Source organism: Podarcis bocagei, assembly GCF_964188305.1.
Source record: "Podarcis bocagei genome assembly, chromosome: 12".
NCBI lineage: Eukaryota > Metazoa > Chordata > Lepidosauria > Squamata > Lacertidae > Podarcis > Podarcis bocagei.
The window spans coordinates 15,428,543-15,434,542 of NC_138137.1; the positions used below are offsets into that span (position 1 = coordinate 15,428,543).

The 6,000-nt window shown below is 42.0% G+C and overlaps 1 protein-coding gene across 2 annotated transcripts in view; it reads left to right on the plus strand.

The window, feature by feature from the left end:
• The window catches only part of ZNRF2 (zinc and ring finger 2), a 53,267-nt gene extending 49,179 nt beyond the window's left edge, over nt 1-4,088 (plus strand). For both annotated transcript variants that reach the window (XM_081164947.1, XM_081164946.1), the window contains exon 5: nt 2,677-4,088. The gene's annotated coding sequence lies outside the window, so the exon portion shown is untranslated. The remainder of the gene's footprint in view (nt 1-2,676) is intronic.
• Nucleotides 4,089-6,000: the final 1,912 nt, after the last annotated feature.

Genomic DNA, 6,000 nt, shown 5'->3' on the forward strand with positions numbered 1-6,000 from the left:
CCCACTCTGGGACCCCACAGCTAATTCTCCCCTGGCCTCCTCGCTGGCCCAAGTAGGACTAATTCAGCCAGCTAGCCCTGGTGACTATCTAATGTTTATTGGATGGATTTTCCCCAAATTGATTTTTGAACTTTGAATTTTATTGCCATTCATGCTTTTATACTGTATTTTATGCTGCTTCTATGTCGTATTATAATTAAGTGTTTTAAATTTGTTGTTAGCCGCCCTGAGCCCAGTTTTCTGAACCGGGAAGGGCGGGGTATAAATAAAAAAATACTATTATTATTATTTATCCAATTCTACTGGAGCCATCTTACCATTCTGGGCTGGCTCAAGACATTTTCTGCCTGAAGTGGCATGTAAATAAATGGTGGCCCTGTTATGGCAAGCACTTTATAAAGGCATTATCTGCACGATTCAGACAGGAGTTCTTACCCTATGTGTTCCCAGATGTAGCACTTAGCATCTTGGTGCCTAATGCTTAGTAATGGCAGTGGTAGGCTATTTTCACTAGGCATTAAGCAATGTGGAACAGGACAGTCTGGCTTGCCCTTTGTAGACCAGCAATCGGTGCCATTTGAGATGCTCTTTAAAGAGTTGTCTCTTAGCATATTCAGTTCTGACTTGCTGGAACTAGACATGTTACTATTCACTAACATCTTTTTCATGACTTTATCCCCACAAGGAAAAAATATTGTGTGTCATATTTCAGGCATATTTTTTTAAAACTTGAAAACCACAACTGTGTTAGAGCAGGGTGGAGGGGGCAGCAATACTTTCTAAACTTCCTATTTTTAAATGCCTGCTGGCATTTGTGTCAAGTTATTTGAGTTGGCGCACAATACAAATAACACCTTTAGGCTCGCAGGTACCAGGAAGACTTTCCTCTCTATGCGCACCCTGAACAGCAGCCCTCACATGCTGTATCAAAAATTGCTCTTGAAGCATGATTAATTTTTCAGAAATGGTTTTTTTGTGACCCACAATGAATGTCTGTTTAATGGAAATGTATAGTGAAAAGTGTCACTGTGCCCATAGTGTTAGACATGTGGTCTCTTGATTGTTAATCATCATAGCCTTGATCAAAGAAGGCCCTTTCTTTTTCCTTCCCTGCCCACTTTTTACTATTTACCAGGTTTCATCTACTATTTCTTCATTCTTCAGTCATTTTAGAAACCACAATACAGATGTGGTGGGAGTGGGGAGGAGTTGTGGCACTGAATGATGGGTACTGCCGTTTAAAAATACCGTATTTTTTGCCTCATAGGGTGCAATGGCCCATAGGGCGCACCTAGGTTTTTTTGGGGGGGGAACAAAGAATTTTTTTTATTTCCCCCCCAGGCGTGGGGCTGGGGCGGGGGAAGCCCGAGCTTCCCCCGACCCCAGCCCCCAGAACAGGCTGCTATCCGCAAGCCTAGGGAGCCCAGCGGGAAGTCGCGCCGGTCTCCCCAGGCTTGCGGATATCTGCCCGAAGTCGCGCAGCTCTCCCACGGCTTACGGACCTCAGCGCGCCCCAGGCTTTGGGATACAGGCAGCTCTCCGCAAGCCGTGGGACTTCGCGCCGGGCTCTCACAGCTTGCGGATAGCTTCCTGACCCCTCTCACTCTCCAGGCTTCAGCGAAAGCCTGCATTCGCACCATAGGACACACACACATTTCCCCTTCATTTTTGGAGGGGGGAAAGTGCGTCCTATAGGGCGAAAAAGACAGTACTCCCTGAGCCTCAAGCCACTTCTGTTGTTGACAAGTTAATACAGTATTGAAATACTAGTGCATTGTGATAAAAGGTGGCTCAATTCACACATAATGCTAAGCCAAACTATGGCTTGGCATGAACAAGCAAGTATGCAGGTGCATGTTTAGAAAATCACAGCCTCTTTGCTCTTCAGCCAGTCCTGCTGCTGCTGTACATCCAGAAGCCGAACCATGGTTTGGCTTAGCTATATGTGCAAGCCCAGGCTTGTAGTTGGTCTTGCTCCAAACAAACCATGAATGGTAAGCCAAGAACTAACTCTGATTACAGCTTGTGGTTTTCTTGGACCAAGACAAACCACAAGCCTGGACTCACATATACCACTAACGTGGCAACGGCTGGACCAGCAGGAGGGACAAATTTTCTAAATTTGCACCAGCTCACTTGGGCATAGTTTGGCTTGGCATTGCTTGCAGAGCAGGTTTCTCTCCTGCTTAGGTAGTCCAAGAATAAAAGAAGAAGTTTTCATGCCCAAATGAGTTATGGAGCTCACTACTTTTTGGCCAAGCCCAGAGACATCATATGGGCTCTGAGAAAATGGTGGGCAATAGTGGGGAGAATTTGCATGGCTGCTTCCCTCTTATTTCTCCTTCCTCCTGCCATCATGTGAAACGCAGAAGGGTTTGGCTTCCTGCTGCTCTATATGTGGGGCGGGGGTAAATTATGGGAAATGCCAAGGAGAAAAGTATTCCTTCTCAAAATCCCCAATACACTACTATTACAGGATAAATACAAGTGAATCGTTTTCTCAGTATCAGCTGGTTCTTACGGCTGTTTATACACACAAGGGCAGTTTATTTTTAAGTGGTGTCCAGAGAGACTTATACTTTCTCTCCTCCCCCCAAAAAACCCCAAAACTGCTGTTTATAGAACACACTCCATTTCCAAGAAAGTTAACTTCCTTCTCTGTGAATTTCTTTCTAGTCTCTCACACTGATCATCACCTGTAAAGGATTTGGCGTTCTATCTTCAGATGCCGATGTGAGACTGGACTTCTGTTCACTTTGTACTGGAAAGTTAAGAGGGAGATGGAACATGACACGGGACAAGTGATGCGAAGCCGGAAGCTCAGTGTACCGACACTCAGCTTAAAGGAGACACAGGGATTCTTGAAAATGCTGCACATCCTGGAAAAATCCTCTTCCCACAGACTTTACGGACAACATTTTGTATCTACAGGCCAAAGTTACTAACTTTCATTTTAATATTTTCTTTTTTTAAAAAAAAGAAAACTGTCTACAGAAGCAGTTTGTTCTCACGTTCTTTCTTGAATGGAAGCTGTGTGCTCCGGATCAAGATTCTGGGACATTGTACAAAGAAAATGCCATTTTGGAGTTGGAATGCGCCCCACTCCCACTGTGTACCATGAGCTTGGGATTGGGGGTAAAGGCAATCTATGAAGTACATACAGTTAAGCGGTGTAAACTTCCTCATGAAATTTTGCACCCTTTATGCTGTTCACATTTTTTCTGTGAAAGAATGCAACATTCCTTGACTTAGGATTTTTTATTTTTATTTTTTAAGTAAAGCTTTGCCAGAGTGCAGCCCAAAGAGCAAAATGTAATCAAGGCAGATCATTAATTGACGTCGTTGATCAGGCTACAGAGTTAATTGAAATCCGCATACTGTGTTCATTTACTAAAATTCACCTTTACTTCTTGTGGATATCAATGCAGTAGCAAAACTTTAAAAAGAAAAAAGAGAGAGAGAGCATAATTTAGCAGCTATGCAATATTTTTTAAAATAAATTATAGGGAAATAAGAATTACCATCTCAAGTGCTGGCAGTTAAGGTAATTTAACGGGTATTTTTTAAACATGTTTCAGGTAGTTATTTTCTTGTACTACTTTAATCTCCAGGCTGTTTCTCTCTAGCTGAGTAGTCACAAAGGTGGGCAAAGTGATACATTTCATGGGGATGGGACCTGAATTGACTTTTGTGTGGTTTTTTTTAATTATTATTATTCAAGGTTGTCTCAGTGGCAGATCATAGTAGTTCATGTTAGCCAGGCTTTTGACAGTAGCTATAATTCTGTACCCAATTGCTCATCCTTCATCCCATTGATATAAATGGGTTTAAACATACATAACTGTGAGCATACGTTTGAAGGAACCACCTATATTTCTTGAACCAATAAAACTTTACACTACCGTGGCTTACCATAAATTGAAAAATGAGGGGTATGGGATAGGGTAGGGAAGAAGCTCACTAAGTAAAATTGTGAGCTGTTAAGAATATATCTGTTTCCACACAAAAAAGGGACCCATTTTGGAAGCTGTTAAAAGTACCTTGTAAAGTTTGTAACAAAAGTGTTGAATAAAGGTGATTGAAACTTTTCACATGTTTATATAGCGAAAAATAAGATGTATTTCACGTTATTTTGTTCTTAAGAATTAAATTATGCTTCTGTTAAGACCCCCCTCCTCTCAAAAAAAGTGGCAAATGGAGAAGGGTTAAGTAGCCCACTTCTATGTCTGCCCTGCAAATGTCTCCCTCGCCTCACCTTGCAAGGCAACCTGTCTTTGCCACCCAATACCTACTTCTGTCAAATGAAAGGAAGCAATATGGTGGTTTCTTGTAGCTTTAGGATATTGGATAGAGAGCAAAGAGTTTTATTAGCCTGTAGGCAGCCTGTTACTCCTTCCTGGTATCTCAAGTTCTTTTTACCTTCTGACAGTAAAGACTTGCATTCATTGGCTTTAAATTATATCTCCATCTCATGTAACAGCACTGTGTCGTACCGTTCAGGGACTTTTCCCTCCCTTGAACTTAAATCAGATCTTCTGCTGCAGCTGCTGGGATTCAATGATTTTTTTTTTCAGGGATCATTACTGCTGGTACCAGACACTGAGGTTGGGACAATATAAGCAAGGCAGTAATTTAAATGTAAATGTACTTGCGATTTTCTGCACTAACTTATCATTCTCCACCTTTCCCAGTGTCCTGTTGGTACTTTACATTTTTAGATGTACATGTAACACTGGTATACAGGAGCTCTTAGGAGGAAGAGTTAATCAATATACCTGTTCATATATCAGGGAGCCAGGATTGGCTGTGACCCTTGAGCAACCTGGAGTTTGATTCCATGTAATTTGTAAATGGCCCTGGAATGTGAATATTTCAGACTGGGCACTTTTCAGTCGGGTTTCTTCATTTATTAATTGAAGTACCTTTTTCCTTTGAGGCCTCAAAAGCTTTTATTCTATTCAGTCTCCTTACACACACAAAAGCAGGTGAGTCCAGAAATATATGTTTATATTGCTTGCTTTACTCCAGTACACTTAAAAAAAGAAAAGAAAGAAACCTGTCTTTTACTGTCATTTATTCCCTTGGCTGGTTTTGAGCCAGAGTGGGATTTTCCAGATGATTTTGCTTTGTCAAGCAGACATGCTGGTATGGAACGTCCCCACTCTGCATTGCCAATGAGCTAATCTCAGTGCTGATCTTCTTGATAGCATAACTTGCTATTTATACTTCCTTGTCTTAGACTTTAAGCTTCAAATCTCTTTCCTCCTTACTTCCTCCTTCTAAGTCATTGCACACTGCAGTCTTGAGCCTTATTCTGCCCTGCCTCTTTTATTTGAGCAAACTCTTTTGTTGACCTCAATTAGCACTCCATTATACAGATCTCGCCAGAGGAGGAGCTTTTTCCATCATTTTGGCCCAACCACTTCCTTGTGTCCAGTAGGAGTAGCGTTCTTTAGATGGCTCTGGCTTCTGATCCAGCCCTGTGCAATGAAACTGAAAAGCTCCAAAGTGCAGGAAGCCAGGTTTGGTTCCTAAGTACGGTGTCTGCTTTGTGTTCTGCTGGATATATTGAAAAGACAGAAGTGCATTGTTCTAAATTAACTCAGTCAGGAGGCCAAATTTGTGGCTGCAGTTCAGAAGCAGAACAATGTAAGTTGCTGCTGTTGGAAAATTCTCAGGCTGCTGGAAGGCATTCTCTAGAGTACATTGGTATGTTTCGTGCCACAGTGGTGGAAACTGCAAAAGTAATGCAAAGCAGTGCTGAAGACCCAAAGCTGCCCGCGTGTCCAGCATTTATTTGGAAAATTGACTTGCTTTTGGTACTACTTTTTTGTGTCTCTGAGTTGCCAATAGGCAAGAATCCCTATCTGTTTGAAAGAAATGGCATCAATGATGTGCAGACTTTGCTTGCTGTCCGTCTAGTTCTTTATATATGTGGCATCTGTTTAAATGTTTCAGAAGTTGCTTCAGCTTTCCAGCCTGCAAACATGAATTGCCAGA